The 26,934-nt window shown below is 36.2% G+C and overlaps 1 protein-coding gene across 2 annotated transcripts in view; it reads right to left on the reverse strand.

The window, feature by feature from the left end:
- LOC128876311 (serine/threonine-protein kinase 25) overlaps positions 1 to 26,934 on the reverse strand; it is a 250,957-nt gene that overhangs the window by 186,389 nt on the left and 37,634 nt on the right. Inside the window, exon 1 of one of the 2 annotated variants that reach the window (XM_054122565.1) lies at positions 911 to 1,061. The exons of the other annotated variant lie outside the window; for it this stretch is intronic. The gene's annotated coding sequence lies outside the window, so the exon portion shown is untranslated. Of the gene's footprint in view, positions 1 to 910; positions 1,062 to 26,934 lie in introns of those variants that run through there. 2 annotated transcript variants of the gene reach the window in all.

Raw genomic sequence — 26,934 nt, forward strand, 5'->3', positions numbered from 1 at the left:
AGCTCAAATGGTCAATGTTGAGATTTACCGATATTTCAGTCTTCATGTTTTCACCCTATTTAATAGATAAGACTAAATTAAACACGTAATTAAAAAAATGAAATAAGAGTTTTGCTATGAACTAGACCTAAAGGAGTCATAAAATAAGATGCATAAACATATACAAGAAACGCGTTGCCACAATTTAAAAATAATATATGCATCTAACAAACGGTTTCTTACTCACTTATTTCTAATTATATAAATATAAGTACAGAGATAAAAAAACAATGTTTTCGTTATAAATTGATCTAAGATAGTATGTATAATAAATATATTGGGGATGTATGTGCAGCTGTGGTCAATGAAAATATTGGATAAATCAATGAACATGCCAAATAAAAAATATATAAAATATCAACAATAAAATACATGTTACACTGTTTAGAGTATAATACGTACCTTTATTTAAATCTCAATTCTTTATCTGAATATATAAAAATCTGAATTTACATAAACACCTTATAATAAGATATATGTGATAAAATAAAATAAAGAAAAAGATGTAAACACCAGAAGCTAACCGTTATAACAGAATACACGACCTCAAACACTTACTTGGATTCAGCTGCAAACGATAAAATAAAGTAAAGAAACGTGTACATCGGAAACTTTTCACATATAGCAAGGTACTGCCCAAAGAAAAGTACCTCTATTCTCAAAGGGAGTGGAAGACAATTACCGAAACTCTTAAAGTACTCTTAAAGTTACTCTTAAAGTATCGATAAATCTCAACGTCACCCTATACAATTACACTAAAATTACTATCTCACAGAGAGTGAAACCTTGTGACTCTTGCATTGGCGATAAGGGTGGCAATTTCGTGGAAATTTAATAGATAAAGTAAAGAACAATTGCCGATGACAATTACCTGTCAGGACGAATCCGCCCTCGCCGTTCACGCACCAAAGCGCGCACCTCCGATATAAATGCACAGACGGAACGGCACGCTTCCACGAAACGGGGGTAGTTGTTCCCGAGACCGGGGTGAACGTATACGCGTCTTCGGAGACAGTCGCGCGTCGACTGAAAGCTCCCTTACAAGAAACGAATTCGCGTAGGAACGACAACGGCGGCGCCACGACACAACCCCTTGCCAGCGAACCAACCAACCAGCCGACGAACCATCCGGCTAGCCGACCAGCCAGCGGTTCTCCCTCTCCCCGTGGCGTCGTCGCAACCCCCGTACCGCCTGACGGTATCCACCCCCACCAGCCGAAAGGTTCGAAAACCACGCGGAGAGGGGTTGCGTGTATCGCCACGCGCCCCGACAAACTGGAGGGGGTGTCTGCTGGTGGAATTACTTCGCCTGGCAAAAACTTACCCCCGCGTCTCTCTCTCGCTCTGCCCACGCTCAAACGGGTGGAAGAGTTTAGGAGTATGACGGGCACGGAGCGAGGAGTCAGGGGCGTCAGGGGCCGATGTACCCCGATCCGAAGGTCGCCGGACACAAAGGAGATAAAATTGGAATTCGGGGTTGTTCCTGTCTACGAAGGGAGCGAGCTTCTTTCGGTTCACTTGTTTAATCAACCCCTCTTATTTGTAGCTTTGTACTTAGGCATTCGGGTTTAATTAATTTTTCGATGGCACGGGCCTCGAAACGAAATCTTCGACGAGGATAAGTTATTTTAGTAGGTGATTGATTTCGAAATAAACGATTACATGCATACTTGCATCATAGTTTGTACTATTTTTAACCCTTAGTCTGTACCAGGGTCATTCCTATTCGGGCAAATTTAAAAAGTTAACACTTTACCGAAAGGGTAGCGATTGAATACTGTGTAATTAAATTCGATAATATTCTTTTATTTTGACAATAATTTTTACTTCTCCCATTAATCAACCTGTCAAATAAATAATACCAGTTTATATATTAATTCAGTTGTTGCGTGCCGACAATTTAATTTAAAACATTTCTTTTATTTAATTAATTTCACACTGAGCATTAGCGACAAACATCCCACCGCTGCCACCAATTTTCAGCTGTGACGTGGACGGAGATTCCCGCGTCACAGTTTTTAAATTTGTTGTTTAATATTAACCAAAAATCAATTAAATCAAACAACACATTTATTATTTAATATTAGTGTCCCACTTCTGACACCAATGATCAGCTGTGACGTGGGAGGGAGATTCCCACGTCACACAGTTATAAAGAATTCTATGGTTAAACTAATTATAACTGTTCAACTATTTCTCGTGGCCATGACGAAAATTGTCGAAAATATACCTTAATTATCTCACGTATTTAACGTCGCACTTGTATCAATTCTTCTTTTGGTACGTGATAGTAACAGTAATAAAGACTATCTGGACCATCCAGATTGAACCGCTTTTCATCAGTGAATATAATTCTTCGCCCATTTATTCTTCCACTGCAATGCAGTGACTGCATATGTCGCTTTGCAAAGCTGACACGGTCCTCCCTGGGATTCGCCGTAGATGAAAGCTTCCAATTTCATTTTCGTCGTATAATATAGGTAACCCTAAAGTTACGCGATTAATTGATTCTGTATAGGTCAAAACTCAGATTTAGTGGAAACTGAAACATTGTTTACATTATATAAACAGAAAACCTTGCAGCTTGATACGAGAATACCATACAGGAACGAACATTTCATTCTTAGTGTAAAAGTAGAGAAGTATTTATTGGGAAAACATTTTTTATTTTCAGAGCAATATATTGGTAATTTGGTAAATGCATCGTTAAATAGTAATGCGATAACAGAAATTGCACAGAGTAAGATTCTTAAACTTTTAAGACTTCAAGAAATATTTATTGTAAATATTTTTAAGATATTATGTACAGTCAGTCTCATCAGTATTCGTACCTTCTACATCTATTGATGGAATTTGTTTAAATTAAACGATGGGTTTGATGTTTGCAAATAATACTTTTATTATAAATGCATACACGTGTGAAGATTACTCATGGACGTATTTCTAATGAAACATTTATTTCGAAATGTCAAAGCAATCATTTAATTTGGACAAATAGAGGTATGTATAGCTGTAACGATACGCGTAGTGTGTCTGACATAAAATGTCTAATTCTACTTCAGCCCATAGCACGGACCGTAACGCATGGGATTTTTCTTTCTTTTTAATTATTTAACCATGTTCCAGGACTCCGAGCGTTCTGAAACTTTTACATGTGTCAGCTAAATAACCGATCATCATTCCTGATTTTTTTGGTAGGTGTCACTCATAGAGTTGATTGCAATTACAAGCCGCAAAAAATAAATTATTTATTTTGTACCTTTAGTAATTGATTAGCACCAAACGAAAAAATATATGAGATGCAGTTTATAAGTACGAATATTTTCGTTTTTGCAGAATTTAAATATCTGAAATAGTAACCGAGAAAAAAAATAATAAAGATAAGGGTGTTTATGCGATTATGATTTGTGGGATGATGTTTTAGGTCAAATGCATTGCACAGCACATAATGCGATAATAGAAATTGCACAGAGTAAGATTCTTAAACTTTGAAGACTTCAAGAAATATTTATTGTAAATATTTTTAAATTGGAGTGAGACCTGATTGCCTATTCTTATCCTGCTAGATCCTTTCTTCAATAGACATAGCAGAGACGAATATTTCCGAGACTGACTGTATACCGTATATACGAGCATATCTGGAATTCTGAAAGAAATAGTACACGATTAAATATTATGATTAAAGGGAATATTAAAGGACCATAAATCATATTATAGCAAAAACATATCATTTGTGATTCTGCAATTAGTGTTTAAAATATCTTAATTACTAGACTGTTATTTCTAAGTTTTCATATATATAATTTTTCTTGTAACAAAATCTAGCTGAAGCACATTATTACAAACAAGTACTTTTGTTCTTAAACAGATTCATTTCCCCATTATTATTATTAAATACATAACATATATACAAAGTAATAGAAGAAGTTTTACTTTTTAATTCCCATGTTTTACAACCTTACGAAGATATTTGAATTTTTGTATTTTTGTAACAACTAGCCCCGTCTACTCCTACGAATATTATTGTTCGCGGAGACACAGGATGGCTGTTATCAGTCAGTTCCACGGATCCGTATCTCTTACCGCTATGGTGGTCAAGTTACAGGGAGAAAAATTTTTATCGCTTGGGTAGCAGAAAAATTCTTGTTTCTCTCGCGGAGAACGAGAATTACAGGGATGAACCGTGACATTCCCCGATACAAACGTAAGATGGACGAGTCTTGGAGGAGTTTCAGAACCGAGGGAGGCCGATGCACTCCATTACGAAGGACGTGGCGGCGGGTGGCACAGAGATAAATTGGGATTTCGGGATTGTTACCGATTCCTAGACGAGGTGATCGTCTCAAGTGTTTAGTTCGTTCGTCTTTCGAACTATAATTGGAAACTCGAGAATTGCCGGCGTGAACGGATTCGCGCAATGGATTAATATTTAATCTACGAGGCACCAACCGGGGGGATGAATCATGTATTACGAGCGACTGAAACAAAAGCGATCCGGTTCACGCGATTGGTAGCGGTGTGACGAGAATGAAAACGTTACAAATGCGATCGGGAAGTGAAATATTGACGCTTCGAGCGCGATTTTAATTATTCATCGGCTTGGAGACTCGATAACGTGTCGCGATTGTGAATATAAATTAGTCGCGAGAGAAACGAGCGTTGCATGAAACTGAATATTAAAAGTTTCGATACCGTGGAAGGTCTCGTATCATCTTTTATTTTTTCCTTTCTGCGAAAGAATGGAACTTTTGGGAGGGGAAAGAAGACGAGGGCGATGTACCGCGGCGTGAAGGTCGTGGCACCGGCACGAAAAAAGAAAATTAGGGTTCGCCGCCCACGGAATCCTTGGGATCCTTGAACGAATAAATCGAACAGGGAGAGCCAAAGCTGCCCTTGCAGACGTCGGGACAGGAATCAAATCCTCCGTCCTACGTGCGACGGTTGGATAAAAGTCGAATAAAACGAAGAATATGAAGTGTTAAGTTTTTTGGGAACTTTGATTTTAACCATATTAAATAAAAAGAGTGAGTATATATGTTACTTATCATATTAGAAACAGAAATTACTGTACATATAGTGCAGACAAACGATCTGTTTATTTAGTAAAAATTATTTATTAATAGTTATTAAATACAATGGTTTGCTTAATTTATACTTTGTAAGCCTTAAATTTGCGTCTACTTCGATAGATAACTCTGATAACTAATATCGACAAATATATTATATTCACATACACGCACGCATACATGTTTAGTTATACACATTTTGTGTGCACACTTTAATTATTTTACCTTGTTGATTAATCCTGCTTGGTATTATCCATATGTATCCAAATAACAATGCATATTTAGATGAATATAAAAGTTTTATTCATCCAAATAAATTTATATAAATACTTTTTCTTCTGTATGTTTTAGATATTAACCCTTTACGCTCGAGGCATTTTTCTATAAAATCAAATCCAGTCCATTTTTATAATAAATTTCTGTGAAATCAAAAACTCTACTTCGAAGAGAAACATCTACGAACGTTCATGACTCGATGTATTATTATTTCAATTAATAATTAGTTGTATTCTGATGTAAGTGAATTTGAAATTGTACGTTTACAAAATCACTTTTAAATTACATATGTCGCTCGAGAGGCACCACCCGAGAGCAAAGGGTTAATAGCTAATATTATTGTGCTACAAGGACCACAACTTAAAGGGCGATATAATTATTAATTAAATAAACAATCCCTTTTTTGTGCCATATGCGCTATAATATTTGTTTATTAAATAAAAGGAAGGAGACGAAACTGACAGAGAGATCTTCCTCGAGGACGGACTAATATTTGTCCGATTCTCCTTCAACGGCTAGGGAAAAGACTAAAAGCATCCCTACGAATCCAAATGTCCGCGCTGAGATACCCAGCTTCCGCAAGGAAAAATTTGAATTTTAAATACGAGCCATCGCTGAAGTCGTCGTTTCCAAATCTTTGTGAATGGCCAGCAATATTTGACGACTTACCGGCGGAAAGGACACGATCCGTACCCCTCCGAGAGAAATTCAAAGCAGACCCCTCCCTAGATACCTTTATCTACTTCTCAGGCAGCGACGAAGGATAACGAGCGCTCCCGCACAAACAGAGATTCGTGGAACGTTCAGGGACTAGTCCAACCTCAAAATCTTCAAAAAACTGTCTTTGGCATTTGGACGATAACTACCAATCCTTTACACCCTCGTTCATAACTATATGGATACTTACTACCTTCAATGAATAATTAATGTTAGGTTGTCCCAAAAATTTCTTTCGTTTTATTAATAATTATTATATACACAATATTTTATGTTTTATGTTACATTACTGAATTGTGTACGATTCATTTCGCTTCATTACTGTTACAGCATCAATGTCTAAGAAATTAGATTGTCTATTTATATAAACACTGCCACAGAAAAAATAATTGAATGCAACTCACGAAAGAAACTTTTGGGATAACCTAATATAAACCGTAAATTATTACTATTCAACTTTTGTTGCAATTAATGATATTAAATGTTCACGTTAGACTGATTGAATGTGAAACATTAAGGAGTTAATCTGTTATTTTGGATCATAAAATAGATTGTAGTTTTCTTATATTCTTGTAGCTTAGGTTCATTAAAATATTTCTACCAAACTATATCGAAAGTTCGTGTCATATACTTTGTCAAAAAATGATGAAAGTTACCTCGAAACTGATCAACAAAAGAGTACTCTCAGTGTAATCATCCCACGATCACTATTTCGTTTAAAAAATCTGAATAAAAATTATTTTTATATTATTCAATATGTGCATAATAAATCCCAGCAAACAGATCTTCTACTAACTCAATTGTTTTTGAAAAAAAAAAAAAAAAAATTGTAGAATATAGCTATGATTTTCTCTGACGTGTGATTTCATGTCACTTCAAATTCTATTCCTGTTTATGAAAATTTTTTTATTTCATACACTACATACTTACGACATTGATATTTCAAACATATTTTGTAATTATCATCTTCGCCCTAACAATGCAAATTTGCGATGTCCAGATTCAGAATTTTATTTTAGCTGAGGAAAAGGTGAAAGCTCGACCAACCTCTTAGTATTCGCGATCGAAACTTTCCCGCGAGTTTCGTTGACAGCGAAAAAATCGGCGACACTTTTCCACGGGATCTGCGGAGATCGGAATAAAACCAGCCTCGGCCGTTCGGTGACGGGGACTCTTTTCTATTGTGTCGCGAGCAACGAGGAAGATAAATTAGAATCCGTTGCTGTATAGAGGACCTTGGAGTGGGAAACGAATTCGGTTGTCGACGTAGACGTTATTTCCTTAAGAAAACGAGGACCCGTCGGAAGGTCGCGAGGGGTTGCCCGATGAAGCGATAAAAAGTTGATGAATAGAATCGGGGGTCAGATTCGTTAACGCGCATCGACTACGTTCTCCATCATCGAGATTGATTCGCTACGGGGTGTTCGATCAGTGGCTAACCCAGGAGGGGCGTAAAGGGTGTAAACGGGGCTGCCACGCGCGGCTGGCCAGGTTGTGCATCCTCTGTTCAAGGGGGAGCCATTTCGCAACAGATTAATCAATAATAACAATAGAAAATGATAGCATGGATAGTTTCTATATATAAATGATTTAATTAAGGGGACATTAATATTTAAAAAAAAGAACGATTCTTTTCTGGCACTTCTCGAAAGATACACATTTCAAAAATGGTGTGACAAATTTGTAGAAGGAAATCTCTATAATTGCCAGAGTTAAAGCAAACCTTTTATAGCTAGGAATAAAGGAAGATGGAGTTATCGCACTTTTATAATGAGCAGTTAATGTGCTTGAATGATCATTATACTTAACGCTGATGTTATTCGTTATCTACTTTTTTGATTTCTGATGTAAGCGATCTAATTAAGGAGACATTAATATTTAAAAACAAAAGAAGGTTTCTTTTCTGGCATTTCTCGAAAGATACACATTTCAATAATGTTGAGACAAATTTCTCGCATTATTAAAACTGCAGTATAGAATAAAACAAAACAAGCCAATTATTTATGGATTGATAATTTAACGAAACATTGCGTGACACAATATATCAATTTTTAGTCAAAACATCAAATGGGAAAAACGGTTCGGCACAGAACGCGTTAAAGAAATTAGTTCCTTCAATTCTAATAATAATAAAGTAAATTTTTCTTCATATTTTTACTTTTGGTCAAAATTTCGCGAGATATCGCCGAAATCTGCCCCATTGTGCGACGTGTTGCGGGTTCCGATCAAGACGAGTTCGGTGCACGAGCCGAAAAGGATGGAAACCGGTTCTCTAGCGGGGCTGAAGGACGTCGCGACGCTCGAAGGAACCAAAGAACTTCGCGTCGGGAGCACTACGAAGAAGCGGAAGATCGATCGGACCGAAGATGAGCGACGACGAATCTCTCGTATAGCATAATTTCAATCACTTACGTGCCTTTATCGCTAGATTCACGGGACTCGTCAGTTTGACGGGTTTCGAATTTCGTTATAATTTCATCATAATTTTAAAAACTGTTACTAGTATTTTCCAACAATTCTTGCTGGCTTTTCGTAACCCTTTCGCTGCGGAGATCTCGTACCCCTACTTATCAATCATTGAACACTTACGATATTCATTATATTTACTTATTGGTTATAGTCCGCAAACTACTGAAATTATGTTGGTTTATTCATGCTTATATTATGAATACGTACACCTCCGCTCAGAAATATGTGGACACTTCCTTAATAGAAATAGATATATAATAAAAATTGCAAATTCATTAATATCAATTACATCATTTATCTTTGGATATGTTTATGTTGGATATGTTTATATTAATGAATATATTTTATTAGTAGTTTTTGTTAATATCACATTAGTAGACTGCGGATCTTTATGGCGTACAATACAAGAAAATTTCTAAGAATAAAAGCAATTTATGTTGAATATATTCTACAATAAATATAACAATATTGTTATTTCATTTTATATAAATGGATATACCTTCTGTTTATTTAATTATTCATTACTTTAGCATATATTTGTTATATTAGTTTATATCATAGATGCATAACATCCACATCCGCAGCATCTCTATCGACACATCCCTTGAAAAAATTGACACTGCCGTATTTCTCGGTACCCTCTCGAGACGTCTATGAGCAGAGATCAGATTATTCGCTCGAAATAAGGGTTACGAGGTTTATAGAGCGTGCTATATGCACCAAGGGTGTGTCTGCTCCGCGCTTAGGCGCCGGAGCTTCCCCTTCGACACTACGGTCTCGTTAGATTTATTCTCATCGCGGTTTCTGTGCCAGCGAATCAAAAGCCGAGGCTTCTCATCCAGAAACCAATGAGAAATAAAATAAATCTGCCCTCCGAAGTCGCGTACGACCTACATCTCCAACGCTGACACTTTTTCAAAATTACGAATGACAGATTCCCTCGAAGGCAAGAACGTGGAAACGAAGTAGTCGCTTTATGAAGGCTATAAAATCACTTACGTGAACGCATCCCGCATGATTGTGTGATTTCCTTTCTAATTACTGATGAGTCTTACCTGGAAAAAATAAAAAAGGAAACGATTATTTATCTATTCGGAAGTAAATCGTGTCTGTCGTGATAAATTAAGTCGAAAGAATTACAGTCAAGAAACACGGTTTAAAGATTAATATACTATATTTAAACGTTGCAGTATTAAATTTACGATTTTGGTTCTATACAAAAATATGGGGACAAGCGATGTACAAGCGGTGGCTATTTTTTTTTTTTAACTCTACTATTCTAGAGATTTCAGATAATATGTAGAATGTCATTGTTTATCAAAAATAAGTTAATAAATTACAATTTTACATAGTGGTTTTGGAAATACATCAGTGTACGAATACTTTCTACACCCACTGTATTATTCGATTTAGTACCAAGTGAAGCATTATTGTGTTCAATTGAAAAAAATGTCTTTAAGACAAGTCGTTTACTGTTAAATAACAGAAAACCACCTCGAGTAATATTTCATCAGCAAAAATAATTTTGGAAAAATCTATCCTGACGCTTTCGATGATGGAACAGAATAGATCGCTAAATAAATAACAATAAAACGAAAGGGCCTTTCGGAACAACTCGATAGCTTCGATGTCTGTGCGGTATTGAAACGGGCCGACGAGAGCTCTTTGGATATTTCGATGGGAATCGATTCAAGGTGTAGCGAATCCGCGAAGGAGTAGGCAGCAAACACATCGATTACCAGGAGATGCAATCTGGGTTTGCGATGCTCGAAAGAACGCGTAACGAGAACGTACAAAAGTGAGCACTTACAACGGGTTCGGAGCTCCGAGATTTATGGAGCAACATGAAACATTAATTTTTCTTCTACCGCGCGCCTCGCTACGTTCTCGTAACCTCTTTTCCATTTTAAGAGTGTTTCGCCCTCCCGCGTTATTCATTCTTGTCCTACGCCCGTAACTCCGAAATAATTCACTCTCAGTCACCCCCCTCCCATCCACCTGACTCTAAATAATCCCACTTCGCCTCCCCGCATTAAAAGTCCAACGTTAAATCGACTTATCAACCTCTTCTCGCATTTCGGTTCTAAGTCGCCGAAGACCGAAGCGCCTCAAAGTAACCCAACTTCATGGGATCCACATGAAAATTCATCGCACCTGGCGACAAGCTCTCCCTTCGGAGAACCAATTTAACGGGTGTCCCTGCTCGAACCAGAATTAGGCATATTTTTATCTAGATAATGAATAATAAATAGGAGTAATAAATGACGCTTTATGTGGATGGACATTGTTTGCGACTCGCGAGTAAAACAATATCTGTAATTCATTAGTCGTTATTGTTTACACAGCGTTCATTAATTGTTATTTTTCATTCCTTACTTTTGATTCGTAACTCCCCGTTCGTTCTTCGTTATTCCATAATTCTTGTTCATTCTTTGTTATTGATTATTCTGTATTCATTACTTCTTATTCGTTATTCGTCATTCGTCATTCCCTGTTCATTCTTTGTTATTCATTATTCTGTGTTCATTACTTCTTATTCGTTATTCGTCGTTCCTTATCCCTGTTCATTCTTTGTTATTCGTTACTCCTTATTCGTTATTCGTGATATATTATTTCTCAATCCTTACTTCTGATTCGTAACTCCCCGTTCGTTCTTCGTTACTTCTTAATCCTTGTTCATTCTTTGTTATTCATTACTTCTTATTCGTTATTCCCTGGTCATTCTTTGTTATTCGTTACTCCTTATTCGTTATTCGTGATACATTATTTCATTCCATACTTCTGATTCGTAACTCTCCGTTCGTTCTTCGTTACTCCTTAATCCTTGTTCATTCTTTGTTATTAATTATTCTGTATTCATTACTTCTTATTCGTTATTTTTCATTCTTATTCCCTGTTCAATCTTTGTTATACGTTACTCCTTATTCGTTATTCGTGATTCATTATTTTTCATTCGTTAATCCTTATTCTTTATTCGTTCTTTATTACTCGAATAGCCTTCTCTTTAAGCGTCATAGATGGACAAATGAGTACTTCAACATTATATAAATGAAAAACGGTAAATACCAAAAAAGAATAACGTCTACGAAGTTTCGTTCGAGAATCTGTTGCGAATAACGATTTATTCGTATAGACTATTCGAGTAGGGATACTTTATCTAGATAATAACCTAGATGAAGATTTATTCGAAATGATTCGAACAAATCGCAAGGTTGGCTTGGACGTCGCGCAGCGTTCCAACTGGATTTGCCATTCCTTCCACGAGAAGGGGAGCGATTACTCATCTTTCGGTGGAACTGAGCAAAGCATCCCGATGATCGTGACACACTAGGACCGAGCACGAGAACGCGATAATTTAGGATCAAGATGTTCTGGGAAGAACTTCGAGAAGGATTGCGCAAACGGATGCAGCGAGTGAGGTCGCCTAAGACATAGTGATTTGCACGTCGACTGCATTTTTGCAACCAGGAAATCGAAAAATGCCGATGACTGGGACGAACGTTCAAGCTTTTGCGATCAATGCATTTTTCTGGCGGAACTAATTAAATAATCGATGCTAATTTATATTAATTAATATTAATATTAATTTAAGTTACTTGGCAGTAGATGATTTGTAATAAATTCTGGATACTAAAGAACCAATATTATTTTTAAACGAATGGATAATATTTTGTTGAATACTACTTGGATGCATAAAAATAAATGCATTTTAATTCTTGTTATTTTTCAGAGTATAGTGTTTGAGAAAATAATTTCCCGGTAAAAAATTTTCCTGAAACACAGAGCACAGACTCTTCTAGCTTCTGAACAAAAGTATCTACGTGGAGCTCATTATTTTTTATTACACATGATGTTGAACGATAATGTGCACTGTCAGAAACTTCCTACTAACTGATCAACTAAATTTTGCACAAATTTTAAATGTATTACTGCTATCTAACTTTTTGATGTTTTATCGTTTTAGGTACGAATTATTAATTCGCAAAAACGCACATCTCCATATCCCCCCCTTCCCCCCTCCCCAAAAAACTTTAATCACATTCTCAGCGTACATGTCAAATTCGAAGCGCTTGCTAATTTTTTCTATTAGTAGGATAAAAAAGAAATAAAAAAAAATACATTTCGAAATGAGTAACCTCCTCTTTTTCGACGTCGGTTAAAAATGTATACTCATTAAATGAATTTTAATATTAAATTTCATAATTTCGTTCTGAGAATATCGCGAAAAGTCTAAACTCAGATCCTCGATAAGCAAAACTAATTACAAATACGGATTACTGCATTTAATATCTAAAAGCTAGACGAATGAATCTAAACTTTAAAGGGAAAATCCTTGGAAAGTGATAGTGAATATTTATAATGCCCTTGAATCATAAAATAAAGCATGTATTCGGAAAAAGATGTTGCAGCGTTTATAATGCAAAACGTAATTGCATAATACGTCGGACATCTTGATTGACGGTCTGCTAAATGATCTGCTATTGTCGTTCATGTGTGACTCACGAGTTGGCTCCTTGCCACAGCGTGTGAAACATAGGTGCGCGTAACGATGGGACCAATGTAAGGATGGACGTTAATATCGATACATATCAGATATCAAGTATTGCGGTGAGGTATCGAACAGGTATCGAAATGAAACGTCATTGGTAATAGGAAGAAGTGGATGCTTGTTGAGATTTCTTGTGGTATCGATACCAATGTGTTTTAGCATCATCGAGGAAACGATGATGCAGCCAGATTAGTACCACAATCGAATATTATATTATATTATCGATAACCTGTAAAAGCTTGGAGCTATTGTAACGAATAATACTTCGTCGCGAATAATATCGAGCTAATGGCTGCAAACTTGTAAGAAGATTTTTAGATATAAAAAGTGCAAAGTGTAAAGTGTAAAGTGCAAAAGTGCAAAAGTCTAAAGTGAGATTAGATTTAGATTAGCAGTGATCTATAAAAGAACAAAGTATCCAAAAGTAGAAAATCCTTTTCTAAGTTGTAAAGTGTTTTTAAATAAACCAGTAACTAGAGTGTTAACCCTTTGCATTCGAGAGGTGACTCTCGGTCACCACCGAGGTTTGATACAGAAAATCAACCAGCAATAATGTTCGTTTAGATTTAATTTCCTCGCAACTCAAAGTGTCAATAAAATGATCGTCGGTGAGGCAAAGGTAACTTGATTCCCAAGTCTCAAATTAGAGATCTCATTTTTGAAGTCAATGCAAGCTCAACATTCGTGGCAATAAAATGCTAAGAAAGCAACTCGAGTCGCTGATAAATAGCAGAAAAAAAGTCCTCGAACGCAAAGGGTTAATAAATCAATCCATATGGTAATTAAGAAATTAGTGCAGCAGGTCTGAAGAATTTAATAAAATAATGAGGAAAATTAACCGTAGAATAAACAGCGCAAATTTCAAACGATAAGTTACTCGATTCTCCGGGCTGTGGAGATAAAGAAAGGTCGATATTTAAAATGTCGAGACCCGGCCATCCCGTTAATTATGGCAGAGAGTCCGACGGGATTGCCCCGGAAAGTTCTGATTAACGTTCAGCAGCCAATTGAAAAATGGCGTTCTCGTGTGTAAAGAGGGCTCCGTTCCGATGTCCCTTTCCAACGGGAGGACGGAGTCGCGTTTTAAGCATGTAAAATTAATTAACGTTAATTAACGTTCGCCGTGATGGGAGAACCGCGAACGAGTTCGCGGCTAGAATGCTGCGCGGGAATTACCAACCCTGGGAAGAACCCATTAAAAACTGCCAAAGCTATTTGTTTAACCGTCTACGCGCGTTCAAGGGTCCGGTGAAATACTGTTGCTGCGACCAAAAAATTCGACTCCATTTCTTCATCGTGATTATGGGCAGGTATAATTACGTCTCTCTCGGCTATTTTGCATTAATCTTGATCTTTCTAGCAAACCAAACGATGGAAGACAGCGAGTTGTTAATGGAATAATTCATTCGATTTAGGAATCGTTTGGCAAGTTAGCTGTGTTTAACAAGTATACTCGTCATGAAGGAATGGCGTATACGTTTTAATTACATATTGTCTCTGATAACTAGACTGCAGATTATATGCAATTATGACGTGCATTAATATAAAAAATATACGTAAAATGTACATAATATATGTTGAAAATATTCTACAATTATTATAATGATATTGACATTTCATGTTATTGGTGTTTCGTCAGCTTTCTTTTATCCCTTTTCAATATTATATTCTTAATTATATTAGGTCGTCCTAAAAGTTCGTGCCATTTATACTTTTATTTCTTAAATTAATGTGTGAAACATACTCTTAAGTGTCACAAGAAAAGGTAATCTGTCTCGTTTCACAATAGTTTCTCAGCTCTCTCACATAGTCATTATACTGTTACTAGAAAATTTCTGTGGTATTTTATTAAATTTCGCCACAGTTTTCAGCACGAACTTATGGGACGACCTAATACTATATTCACGTGTCTAATTTATTCGCCACCCTCGATCATCCCAAATCCTACATATATTATAATTGTTCCTTATTCAAGTTCATTATTCATTGTTCATTATTAATCTTTCAATACAACGATTTTTCAACAATTTCGACAGAAGTATTACGAAATAAATCACAGATGTTGATACCACGTATAATACGTACAATGGAAACAATTATTTCCAATGTAACGCCACAGTGTGTAGCTACAGTGGAAACGAATGGGTTACGAGCGAACTTCCTACATTTTTCTTAATTTCACGAAGATGGGGGAAACGGAGGAAAACTGGGCGTCTCCCAGGAAAACAAATTCGTCCCAAGGTCCCAGAGGCTCAGCGGGGACAGGTTAAAGAGCTTTCGTTCTCGTTTCCAACCGCGATAACGAACCGAGACGCTCTAAATCGGCGTTCGAGCCTGGGCTATCTATCGAATAAGACATCCACGGTTGATCTCGGCGAGTAAATCGCCTTCGTGGGAAGTTCCGTGCCAAGTTCTCGACCATACCACCGCGTCTGGGGAAGTCGCCACCGAGGCTAGACTCTCCACCGTTTCCTTCTTTCGACTTGGACCACGGTGAATCAGTGGAGAACGCACAGAACAACTCTCGGCTCGTGGAGAATGAAAGGGGACGAAGAGGGAACGAAAGGAAACAAGAAACACCGAGCTGAAACTACGAGTTATGCGTGTAAAACAGAGTCGTAACGACGGGGAATTTCGTGGGGACCGCGGTGAGAGGACGTTCAAGGATTCTGCTCGCATCCATCAATTTTACGAGCGCAAGACTGACTCTCTGCTTTACGAGACTTTCGTTCGTTTTGCAGGACGGTTTCTGTACGAACATCGGGCGAAATGACGCGTTCCTTTAAAAATGTTCGTCGCGATACAGCTTGTCCAGAGTTTTCGAAAAACGGTAAAAATAAGTTAACAGCGCTTCTATGCATCTTGAAGTTTTTATCTGTGAGCAGGTACCATTATTATTTTTTTGAATTTTTATATCAACATTTTCTGAGTATATCGATCAATCGAGGTTTTTTTTTTTAAATCAAATATTGTAGAAATAGCGCATTAACCCATTTTTTTTATCAAAAAATAAGTAGTAAATTGTTAACAAAAACGAAAGTGTACATTAAATAAAAAAAAAACCGCTACGTACTTCTATAGCCAACAGTATATATGTTATCAAATTTGTTGGTTTTTTGTTCCAAATGTTATACACATCGAGAAAACCGTCCTTCCGTGAAAGCGTTTAAAAAAAAGTCAACTTCGTCGCCGCCATTTTGTACTAAAATTATAATACAACAATTTTTGTTTGTACTTCGATGTGTGTTAAATAAACCCTGTAAAAAGAAATCCTATTCCTTTTGCGATACTCTCAAAATTAATTAACAAAGTTACTCCTTTCTTTCAGCCTCTAGAATGATGTTACCATTATTATTATTTTTTTGAATTTTGATATCAACATTTTCTGATTATATTGAGTAATCCAATAAACTGTCAACAAAACGGTTATTAGTATCCTCAGCTATTTTCAAGGAGGTAATAAAAAGCATTCCAACGAAATCCTCAATTCCTTTCCTCTTTTCCTAAAAAACTATTCTTAACTTCAACATTTTCTGAGTATATCGAGTAATCCAATACACTATCAACAAAACAGTTATTAGTATCCTCAGCTATTTTCAAGGAGGTAATAAAAAGCATCCTAACAAAATCCTCAATCCCTTCCCTCTTTTCCTAAAAAAACTTAAATATTGAAAAGCTTATAACAGTCTTGCTCGACATAACACGATGGAAAGAAATAATCCGCAATAACCTCGAAGTCAAGGTGTTAAAAAGTAATAATGGCTACCGATAGCGCATTCGTTCGAATAATGAGTTATCGGTGAATTATCGAAGAACTATTAGCAAAAATAAATATTACCGGGGAGATAAGATAGTTCCCGATAAAAGTATCAGTTGGTTGATATTCTTTCCGTGAGTCATACGGTCCTTCGAAACATTTTTATCTCTTCCTGTTCGAGCGTATTGCCGAGCATATTGTTTCCAGTACCATAGAAACGGTGGCCCTGTTTGACGCGCGTTTTAAGGTAAGCACGTACTTTACCGCTGCAACTGTGTCGCGAAACCTTTCCAATTCAGTCTTAGCTCTGTTTCACGGAGAGTCTGGCCAGCAAGGAAGTGTCGCGCGAAAAGGTCGGCCAGTAACTAGAACCGGAACAACGCTGGGAAACGACGAGAAGTATAATTAAGCGGGACCGTTAATTGAAAGAAACAGGTTCGTGGCTTTTCGGGGTTCAAGGAGCCGCGAGTTTTTCCACGCTAACCACACAGTCCTGTTTGCCGAAAGGATCGGAAGATTCGTTATTTTCATTAACACGTTTAGTATTAGGTTGCCTCAAATGTTTGTTTCGTTTTATCAGTAAATAATACATACGCAATAGTTGATGTTTTATGTTACATTATCGAGTCGTATACGATCCTTTGCTCTATTCTAAAGTATAGATAATTATCTACAAAATAAAAAAAATTATATGAATCCAATGTAAATCAACAGAGTAATGCGCATTTAAAAAATAATAAAATTTATTGTTAGAGAAGTAAATTTAAAGTTTCGCGACACTATTTTCTAAAGAGCGTTTATGGGAAAGGGGCCCGATGTGCGTTTGTTTTAATTCCGTTTTTCCGGCACGTTTTTAGCGACGATCGCGCGACATAAAGCGTGTTCCTTTTATTATTATTTTTATTTCTAAGACAATCTTATCGCTGAAATATGCTCAAACTTATCCACGTCTCACGTTAACTATACATTCTCAATTGTATGTTGTAATGAATAAATGTTAATGATATATTCCTAAGATTTATTTTAACACGTTGATCGCCAGGTCACCCAGAAACAGGTGACAGGAGTTTTCAGGAAGGAACTAAATAAATTAATTCCAACAATCAGACGATAATGAAAATACACTCGGATAGAATTTGTGAATTAAATAAATATTTGTGTAAATACTAAGACAAATGTCAAACTATCTAATCTTCAGCAGTCTTGAAACGAAATCTTGGTAGAAATTTTCACGAGTTTTAGTCTGGCAAGCAATGTATTAATATTTGTTGAATTATAAACATATAATTTGACTTCAACAAAAATGAATCTAGCGTTGAGAGACAGTGCCCTTTTCTCTGTAAGTTTAGAGTATCGGACTGGCACCACCAGGTCTGAAGATCCTTGACTGTTTGTCGTCGAAGTCCAGGGTAATAAACAGAGCGCAGGCAAAATTTTCTTTCTTTAAGTGGACGCTAGATTTCTCTTTCTCGTAGGCCTGATTTTTCAGTTTAGTCCTCGTCCGTTCCTTGAACAGTAAACGTGGAATTCAAACTTATTAAAAAGATTCATTTATTAAACCCATATTCCAATAATATTAATATTTAGAGATCCTCAATTTTTCGACTTAACGCATTATACTGCTTCATCAAGAAGCCCGGAAATAAAAGATGAAAGTTGAATTCTCCACGGCCACGATGATGGCGTCCATCTCGCGAAGAAAAATCCGAAAAACTGCTTTCAGTGTTCGCGGTGGTCCTGACACGCGACAAGCGGAAGAGTCGAGCAGGCAAGAAAAACAAACTGTTCATCGTGATACGCGTCGCCGAGGCCTCCATGAATTTTAATGGCCGAACCGAATGCAATTTGCAGAGCGCATAAACAGGCGACCGTATTTTTCCCGGTCTGCTTGATTAAAATATTAATTGCACGACAGACGTTACCGAAAACGCGGAAAACAGCGGCGGTTCCGAGCGTGTACATAAACTAACAAGCGGAAGCGCTCGGCGGAAAAAATGCACGCCGAACGGAACTTCGAGCACCCTGTTGCGCGGGACAACTTAGCAATACAATTTGCTTTGTTGGAATCACGCATTCCGGTTTTCATATTGCTCAACCCGCGTAACAGTACTAATTGGAGCTTGACTTTGTCCAATGACCACGGTGAACTATCGACCCGGACGGTTTCAATTAAAAGTCGCACGACGCGCGTGTTCGACAAATATTGTCTCGGTTTTTATGACCGTCCCGCGATATTTATTCTCGCGGCAATTTATTGGGAAAGATAGAGTTGAAATGTGTGGAATGATGAGTTATTAACGTGGCGTCGTTCGTTATGCGTGCCATCTTTCTCTTAGCTATCTTAATTAACTCAGCGGCGCGACATCGTCCTTCTACGTGCGATATAAGATTCATGGACACTAACTTCGAGAACCTTGTCCGTATTATCAATAACGAACTGGAGTTAACGTCAATAACTTTACGCGCTCGATCATTATTAACACATTCGCGACCGCTGATGTGAATTCACGTCGTTTCAAATTATATTCCTCCTCGAAAAGGAGGAAGTTACTCAATTCGATATGTATATTTTTTTTTTTACATTTTATACAACTTCGCATCAATTTGTTTCCAAAGTACAGATAATTATCTACAAAATTAAAAAAAAAATTATCTCGATACAATGAAAATTGTATGAAAATTAACAGAGTATTGATATTTCAAAACATATTTTGTGATTTTTATTTTCCCCCTAGCAATACAAATTTGTGATGTCCAGCTTGAGAATTTTATTGTTTTCGTCGGTACTCGGTATCAGAATCGGAAAATATCTGCGGGTTGTGAATGTGTTAAGCTGGCCCTTTCCCAACTGTACTAGTCAAAACAAAACTCAAATATAGGAAGAATACTTATAGTAATATATTAATAACGATATATTTTCTATAATGAAATTCTTAAATTATTATTTGTGTTATAATTGTGTTATAACAAAAATTGGTGTTATACAGGCGGTATGGTAAAATTATTATGTTTCTCAACTTGCAGATTAAAATTACGTTTCATGTTATTTTTTTTTTTTATAGTATCGTTTGGGAGGATAATGAAATGAAATTTCTGGGAAACTGTAGAGAAAATAATACGGAATCAGTTTTCTTAAGTGTAAATGTTCTTCGATTTCTTAAAAATATTTATTAGTAGAGTATAGTGGAGAATTTCCAAAAGAAAAGTTTTGTTTTAACAAAACTCTTTTCATATTCTCTGTACAAAACTTTTAATTTTCAATTCTACTTAAATTTTTATAGTATCCATATCGAACATTTAATTCCAAAATGTTCATAAAATCTATACAGATATACACATATGTATATATTAAATCAAATTAAAAAAAAACACTACAATATTTTCTAAACAATAACGTAAAAGTCAATTTATGACACCGTATGTTTATCGTCAAGGATACCCTAGTAAAATTGTTAATCTTTCTCAGTGTCAAGCATGTATCTCATGTTGTTCTGCTAGAATAGAACATGTAGGATCTAACCTGATCCCATGCATTGCCAAATTACATAGAGCTCGTGAAATTGAAAAGACAATCGTTATCGTACATCATCCATTCAAGTTCAGTTTACCATCTAATCGCGTTACTATTTGCAAAGTTGGGTCATCTATATTTTCTAAACAATAACGTAAAAGTCAATTTATAATAAACCCTATGTTTATCATCAAGGATATCCTAGTAAAATTGTTAAGCTTTCTCAGTGTAAAGCACGTATCTATCTCACCTTGTTCTGCTGGGACAGAACATGTAGGGTCTAACCTGACCCCACGTATCTCCAAATTACATAGAGCTCGTGAAATTGAAAAGACAATCGTTATCGTACATCATCCATTCAAGTTCAGTTTACCATCTAATCGCGTTACTATTCGCAAAGTTGGGTCATCCATATTTTCCATACAATAATGCAAGAGTCGATTCGCGATAAACCTGGTATCTGTCGTCGACAGAGTACGCTATCCTGGTAACATTATTAAGCTGTATCAGTGTCAAGCACGTATCTGGTGTTATTCACACACGTGTCTTGCTTAACAACCGCGATATGGAGCCGCCCTCCCGTGTGTCATAGGCTTAACATATTTTCTTGTCGACGTTCGAGAAGCGTGTTTCACAAGACGCGTCGACGCTTTCCTTTGTCGAGTCGGAGAGATTGCGAAACCCCGAACCACACGCGAGCCGAGTTGTAAGAAATTTTGCTCCGGTGTGACGTTCGTTATACGAGGAGACAGTTGCTTTTACATTCTGTTCTATCTAGAGACACTGCTGTTCGCATTTCTGTTTATTTTCATCGCTCTTTTAGTGCATTTTTATTAATTTTTATCGCAGTTATGCTGGAACACATTGTTCGAAGCTCGAAACACTCGCAAAGGAAAGAAGTTACAAGTAGACCGTGGATTTTATGCAGTTATGATACAAAGATAATAAATACAAGTTAAATAGAACCAAAAGATATGTGCACTTGTGCGAAACAGAATAGAAATATTGTTATATTAATTGTAGGATATATTTGGCATATATGATGTATATTTGTTATATGTTTTCCATATAACCAAATGCCGTGAATGTATAAAATTCGCAGTCTTATTGTAAGTATCAAGAAAATAAAATATTGAATATTCGAAAAAGTTTGTGGCGTTTTTCAACCATTTGCATGATTTCATCGCAACGGGAGAGTATCTATATGTATATATTTCAATTGTGCTAAAGTGTTAAATCAATTTAGCCGATGTTTATTTTTCAAAACAATTTATAAATTACTAGGGTAATATAAAAATACTTTTATAAACAAATATTATCTTTGATTCTCTAAGAAAACATCAAACATTGGAAAACATGAGAAATCCAAAATCTCTGGTATTCCAACTTGGGCCAATCAGAAATTCAGAAAATTAATCAAGTTTCTTAAGAATTACGATGAAAAATACAAATATGACATAAATGAAACAATATTAAATCCAACTATCTGAAATAATAACTGAGTGAGTCCTGAGAAGTGAGAAAACATTTCTCGAATAAAATACTAAGAAATAATAAATAAAAAAAGAATTCTACCAGTCTCTGACGGAGGATTGAGATGTCTCGAAGACGAACGCTTGCGAATAAAATTCTTTCTTTTCTGTTTTCCTCCTCAAGCTGCCATAAATAATGTTCGACAGAAGGTGGTTCATTGCGCCGTGGCTTTCTTTAAGAATCCAACGGGAGTTCTTGGTTTCGATTTAAAAAAAAATGGAACACGCGCGATATTCAGCTCGCTGGACGCCAACGCGAACTGGCAGCACGAATCGCCATAGGTACAGAAGCGATTCGTCCTTGCCTCGAGTCGCCGTAGTTAGCCATTAATCTAAAGTAACCTCTACGAGCGGGAGATACTTGCTCCTCTCGCGATTCGCCGAAAGATTTGTCTGGTTATCAGCGAATCTAAACGACGGGGAGAACCTTACGGGGTTCCTTAAGCGTGGAGGAGGAGATAGATTGCTTCTTTCAAACTCCGTAAGATGTTTTCTGTATCATTATTTATTGAAAAAAATATGCAGGATTTTGTTTTGAAGTTTTACACACACTTTTGATATTATTTTAACATAAATTTTTATGGAAAGATTTCTCCAAAAACCCATTGACATGATTTCTGCCGTTTAAATAAAATAAAATTAAAATTTTAAGCCTCGTTGCGATCTATATTTACATATCATTATTGTCTAACAAAAAGAAAAATCAAAAGAATCATTTTTCTAGACTATACATCTTTAAACGTGTTTTTTTCTACGTTTTCTAAAATGGCTTTCAAGATGTCTTAAAAATTGCATGACCGACTGATACAAGATTTTACATGCATATTCAATGTATGTGTGACTATAGCTTGAACTAGAATTATATTCGAGTCTTCACATTTTTCGACTGTACAATAGCTAAAAAAGAAAGACATTGAAAAATAGATAAAGAATGTTCAGAATGTTCGCCATGAAACTGTTTTATTGAAACTAATGATTTACGTCTGTTGGTGATACAGTCAGTTTTAACTTTCTTTTTCGATTAAAAAAAAATATTGTAAATTTAGCTGAAATATGAACAAATATGTGCTAAGGCAAAAAATTGCGTGTCACCCTAGAATACCCCCTATAAAGTATTGAATATATTTCTACAAAGAAGCCACTGAACGTCTCAAAAATAGACCTCTACTTCGAGTTCTATAACTTCGTCAATTCCATAAACTTCGACTTGAAATTTTGCAGAATTTTTCCCCAAGGTTTCTGCTATAAGAAGACACTAACGTTAAATCGATTTATTGGCTCGGAAAAAAGTAATGCCACCACTTAAAGTAATCCTAGAAAAATCGTCGCGTCCCTCAGACGTTAGGTAATCCCGAAGATCTGAGCGGTCGGTGGAACGGATGAAGACATTTACCGCTAAATATTCATCAATTTCGCCGTCTGGAGTGCCCGGCAGACTTCAAGTAACCGATTACCATTTGAAAGTTCAAAATTCAACGGAATCCGTATACTATTGAAATATCGGAGAACTTCGACCACTGTCTGATCCCTTTCAATTACGAATATTTGGAATCGAAGCCCGCGATAACGATATCAGAAAATCCTTTTCTGCGAGCATCCACCGGCACGAAATTCCTTGGTATTTTTCCTCCGACCGACGTTTAAGCGAACGTCATAAAAATAATTGAGCGCTCGATAACAAAAGATTATGCACCCTCGGGACACGATTCTGATTATTAGGATCGTCGTTCGTTCGTTGCGAGCCACGGTGCAGCGATCGAGAACGTTCGGCGCTTTCCATGTACTTTGAAAGTAGCGTGTCGCAATTTTGTTGATAAGGTATTCTATGACGCGGTAAACAATTGAGAGGGTATAAAGAGTGCGATATAAAAGCGAAAACAGCATGGAAGGCAAGAATTATCTAAACCAGAGTAACCGCAATTGCTAAAGAGATTTATTAATGTAGATACAAAACCATGCTAAGGCTTTGAAATAAAAGTCGTGATACAATCGTTGAATATGTTAGATATAATTGTATCAAAAATGTTGGCCATGTTAAAAATCGAAATAGGACAATTGTCAAATAGATAGTAAGGTAATTGCTGAAGAGATTTATTAATGTAGATACAAAACCATGCTAAGGTTTTGAAATAAAATTCGTGATACAATCGTTGAATTTGTTAGATATAATTGTATAAAAAATGTTGGCAATGTTGAAAATAGAAAAAGGACAATTGTCAAATAGATAGTAAGGTACAGGTATTACTATTTTAACTAATACACATTTGAACTTCTGATTGAAGTCTTTCCTCCTATGTTCGAGTATTATAATTACTGTACATATTTTTTACAGTACATTTCCAACAGAGAGAAAAACATAACAATTTTATTCCGTAGTTAGGAAACGTGATCACAAACAATTGAATTTTTATTTATACGGCTGCCGACGGTTATGGATAATTTGCAAATTTGTTGCAATTTCTTAGTATTGGTAGCGTGCAATGAGTTTATACTTCGATGTGTGTTAAATAAACCCTGTAAAAAGAAATCCTATTCCTTTCGCGATACTCTCAAAATTAATTATCAAAGTTAGTCCTTTTTTTCAGCGCCTATGAGTGGTGTTACCCCTTCATTTAGAAGCACAGTACTTCATAATTTGGCTCGTTGTATCAATTCCATTATACAAAAACAGTACTTTAGCGTATTATAGAAATTCGCGTGATACGAGAGTCTACCGTACCGCATTTAGCATCGGCACCTCTCGCGTCGTCATAGCTGCACGATGAAATAACAATGAAAACACCGTAAAACCTTGATACGTTTACGGGGTTACGATGAAAACGCATAATCTTTCATTAGTCAGCAAGCAGTTTCACGAGCCGTCTGAACTATAACTGCTTGATCCACTCACGGTTCATGGCGTTGCTTCGTAGGTTCCACCCGCTATGTAAAAGCGTCTACGCGTCATCGTAGGATCAATAGCCTCGCAGACTTTTATCGTCGAAATAAATTACGTCGCGGATAAGTAGATACCTCCAAAGTGGTAGTAAACGAAAAAAAGCGTAGAAAAGGATGCGGGAGAAGGTGTGCGCCGACGAAAGGAGCTAGTTACCGGAACTAATTTAATATCCCCTTTGAGGGACACGTTAGCCCGAACGGAAACGTAATTGAACAAATCGAACTGTACGGTACGGTTCACTTTTTTTGTGAAAGTGCACGTGGAAGAAGCGGGCTTACTGGATATCAAGGAGCAATTACGCTCGTTTATACTACGCCCAACAATATCGCTCCAATTAGCATCGAACTAAAAACCGGAAGGTGTTGGAACGATGAGCGTTGTTCCGTTCGACGCGTGGGAACAAATACGGGAAGGCCAACGAAAGTTTGGGACATTCTCGAGAAGCAAGGGTAGTTTTGAGAGTCGTGGTGATTAGGGATGGCGTGAAAAATCACTATTAGTGATTTTTTATGTTAGCGCCATCCTTCGTGTAGTACTTACACCAAGTCATTATTTTATAGTGTGCTTTTGTTTTCTAGCGTTTCGTGTATGTACATCGCAAAAACTCACATATTCGTTGAGAGAAATGATTTAGCATGTCAGGCGGCAGTGAAAGTGAAGTAACTGATTCAAATTCAATTGCGCTTGGAAGACAGGTGACATGTATTTCTGTCGAGCTAGTTTTAGTAAATACAGAATTATAGCAACTATCAGGATGTGTGCAAATCTAAGATAATGTTTCTACGAAATTGTGAATGGCGTTAATTCGGTGTAAATTGTAACATTTTGTAAAGAGGGCAATTAATTTGAATAACTAACTGGATTGTAATTATATTTGTGAAACTAAAATGTGGAAATTAACCGTAATGTTCAGGCATACTAGAAACGTTTTTGTCAAAATTTGATAATTTATGGATTATTCAAGTCAACAAAATGTTTAGAAAACATAATACCTACAAATGTTTAGAAAAAGATAATAATTGTGTACGTATTTAATTTTAATCTTCCCATATTATAATAATATACAGTGTAATAACGAAAAATTGTTGTTAAGACTAAGTACTATATGAAGTATACATAACAACTGTAAATTAATTAAATCGTTGGACTTTCCAGGAAAATGTTTATTCAAACTATGTCACACTCATACAGAAAATTATGTTGATTCTATTCATATCAAACAAGATACACATTTTGAGACAGAAGAAAACAATTTTATACAACATATCATTACAAACAATGTACAAGTAATATAAAAACATACGAATCTCAAGACTTCGTTTCCATATATTCAGACTTCCTCATAAGTCGATATAATTGAAGTAACCACTATTAGTATACTACGTACACTAATTAAATTCATTAATTAATTCAATTCCAACATAGTTGTCAATTTATAAAAGAGCACAAAATTGTAGTAAATCGACACCAATGAATCTAAACACTTACTTTAGACAAGACAATGCAATGATAGCTCTCGGTGATATCAATGATCGAGATGTGAATATAATCGATATGCAATAAACGATTATCGTTAATTTTGATTCAAACGAGCCCCAACACGGGAACTCTGTTCGACGTTTGTCCTTCACTTCGGTCGCCCTCATTGATCCGTCTCTAGAAACCATTTGATTAGGGATCGCCTTAATTAAAGGCGTCCACCCTCTAATTCCGTCCTATCGCTTTATCTCGTCGTTCAAAGTCGCCGCTTCATTGAGACGTACACCGAAGTATTCAGACTTATCGGTGTAATCTGGACCCCCTTAATTAGAAGACCTCCGTATTTTCGCGTAGCTCTTCATCCTTAATTAATATCGTTCGATGTACCGTTGCCAACAACCAGAAAATTATTTTTGTTACGTCGAGAATATTATTATTCCTCTGCGCTATAGTAATAACTGTTATAGTAATTCTGAATGACTAACATATTAACATAGAATGACTTTATGGACAAATAATGTATGCAAATATTATATTTTAATATTTTAAGTATCTTTATATCCTAAAAAATAAAAGTCTTTCGATATTAACCTATTGCACT

The sequence above is a fragment of the Hylaeus volcanicus genome, chromosome 5, assembly GCF_026283585.1.
Source record: "Hylaeus volcanicus isolate JK05 chromosome 5, UHH_iyHylVolc1.0_haploid, whole genome shotgun sequence".
Classification (NCBI taxonomy): domain Eukaryota; kingdom Metazoa; phylum Arthropoda; class Insecta; order Hymenoptera; family Colletidae; genus Hylaeus; species Hylaeus volcanicus.